Here is a 2,331-nt window from a genome sequence, read left to right as displayed (position 1 = left end):
GGGTCTGCCCTCAATTGGAAAATTGTTTTTTCTTTTTACTTTATTGACAAATTGTCAAGTTTCCAATTGACTGAAGATATAAGTTATCGTTACATTATGTTGTTAATAAATGTTTTATATTTGACAATTTAGTGTGGTACATTGTGAACAAAGGTCAGATATTATATTGCATAAAAGTGTAGTCTAAAATGGCATAGCAACCTGTGCTTTAAAAAATATTAATGTAAAAAAATCGAGAATCGAACCGTGACCTTAGAATCGAAAATGTAATCAAATCGATGATTTGGAGAATCGTGACACCGCTACTAACCAGTGGTATAAGGATGAGAGGCCAGGGTGTGATCATCACACATCCCCCCAACCATTGATTCACCTTACCTTAACAAGGGAGACAGAGGTTCATTCCAGCTCATGACTATTTAAGCCACTGCAGAAGACAAATAATAGTAAACATTCCATCATTCCAAATGCAGAACTTACTTTCAGCATCCTGAAGATAGTCTTGCCAGAAAGCCAGGATTCGCACTCTTCTCGAAATGCATTACTCCCTCTTTCGGAGTAAATGATCTCGAAGAGATTCTCCACATCAGTCGCTGTTAAACCCTTTTCAGCCTTCACAAAAAGGCATTTTGTTTGTAGAGGGTATCTCTGAGAGCATCTAGGACACCTAGAGATGTTAAACCATCTCTGAACCTAGTAAAAAGGAAACAAATGTTAAAGGGTAGTTCATGTGATTTAGCACCTATGGTGCAAACCAGTTTTTACATTTTAAATCTTTAATTTAAGTCCCTAATGAATTCGAGGAAAAATAAATTATACGCTCAGTTGCACTAATACACTATAAAATTGAACTCTGCATCCACCATTTCATTTTTTCATATACTGTGGTAGGGCTGCATGATTTGAAGAAAAAGTCAAATTGGGATTGCAATTTACTATACTGTGCTAATGATTGCAGTATAATGGTATCATGACTTTCATTATCAAGAAAAATGCATAAAATAGGCTACTTACATTTTGTATTATTTTTAAATAACTTAGTATTTGACAAATGAAATAAAAATAATACAAATTGTTATTAAAATAATACATTTTGTATGCCCTTATAAACAATGGCATTTAAGATGTGTGTAATAAAATAACTAGTGATTAAGTTACAAAATATGCTTACAACCTCTTCTTAAAGTGCATGCTGTGAAACCCTGTACACTTCTGATAGTCATGTGACCATACGCGATACAAGCGTTACTGCCTAAACAGACTGACTGGTCACTGGTCATCTTTTGTGGACATGGTTAGAAGGGGCATGCTTAATACATCCATGGTGTATCGTAATTTGGAGGGCGGATTCAATGTAGATTTAACACAAAACCATAATCAGGCATTGAGGCCTGCAAATGTATTGTTCTGCATTAAATCCACGCCGTGGGTATGTGCGTAGGGCACGTGGAGCTACAGACCCCAGCCTGATGTGCACCTGAAAAGTTTAACTACTTGTCGCTCACACATTAAAATACCTTTCAAAAGGTGCACGGGTCCGCTGGAGGACATACCAGTGTGCCAAGTCCAAAGCAGTCTCTTGTTTGTTTTCCAGTGTTATGCGAACATTGTGACCAGCAAGACTGATTAAGCTGGCTGCCTGTGCAATTGCCTCTTGCAATTGTGATTCAGTCTCAGCCTGTAAGATCTAAAAATATAAAATATTATTAGGATATGAAGATACTGTTTAAATTGCATGTTAATGAGTGCACGCTAAATGAATAGTTTGTAAATATGATAGAATCCATGAAATATATGCTCACCGACTGCACCTGTGACCTTGTTTCTTCATCAGTAATATGTTCAGTTTTGATCTTCACATTGTCTGGACCCTTTATAAGACACTCGTACAAGAGTTCAGAAAGGAAACATGGACTCTGCCCCCATGGGCGATTGACATTGCCATGATCTGACCAGCATTAAAGTATCCATTGTCTTTCATTGCTGTAATCATATGAAAATAAAAACATGTCAACTGTTCACAACAAAAAATTATATTTGTCCCTATCGCCCCACCCATCTGTGTGAGATTAGAGAACTCAGATTAATTTTCTTCTAAATTTAATTTCTCAATAAAGTAATATAGATACTGTATAAAACATGAACATTTCTTACATTTTCTAATAATTAATTTCAGGTATAATGTATTTATTGATCCAAAAAATCCAATAGTGGCCTTTTTAAAGCAAAAGTACCTTTGGAGTTGCATGTAAGGACTTTAGCATTAGGTGGACCCTCGAAGATGCCAATCTTGTCCTTGATTTCGTGTAGACAGAGTCGGAAAAACTCACG

The 2,331-nt window shown here is 36.1% G+C and overlaps 1 long non-coding RNA gene across 1 annotated transcript; it reads right to left on the bottom strand.

The window, feature by feature from the left end:
• Positions 1 to 651: 651 nt before the first annotated feature.
• Positions 652 to 1,912, bottom strand: LOC114563072 (uncharacterized). Its single transcript, XR_003693570.1, has 3 exons — positions 1,803 to 1,912; positions 1,518 to 1,687; positions 652 to 693 (listed from the first exon to the last, which is right to left on the bottom strand). It is a non-coding gene; the product is annotated as an uncharacterized LOC114563072 (long non-coding RNA).
• Between the last annotated feature and the right edge of the window lie 419 nt (positions 1,913 to 2,331).

This window comes from Perca flavescens, chromosome 10, assembly GCF_004354835.1.
Source record: "Perca flavescens isolate YP-PL-M2 chromosome 10, PFLA_1.0, whole genome shotgun sequence".
NCBI lineage: Eukaryota > Metazoa > Chordata > Actinopteri > Perciformes > Percidae > Perca > Perca flavescens.
This window is presented reverse-complemented; position numbering and strand designations above follow the sequence as displayed.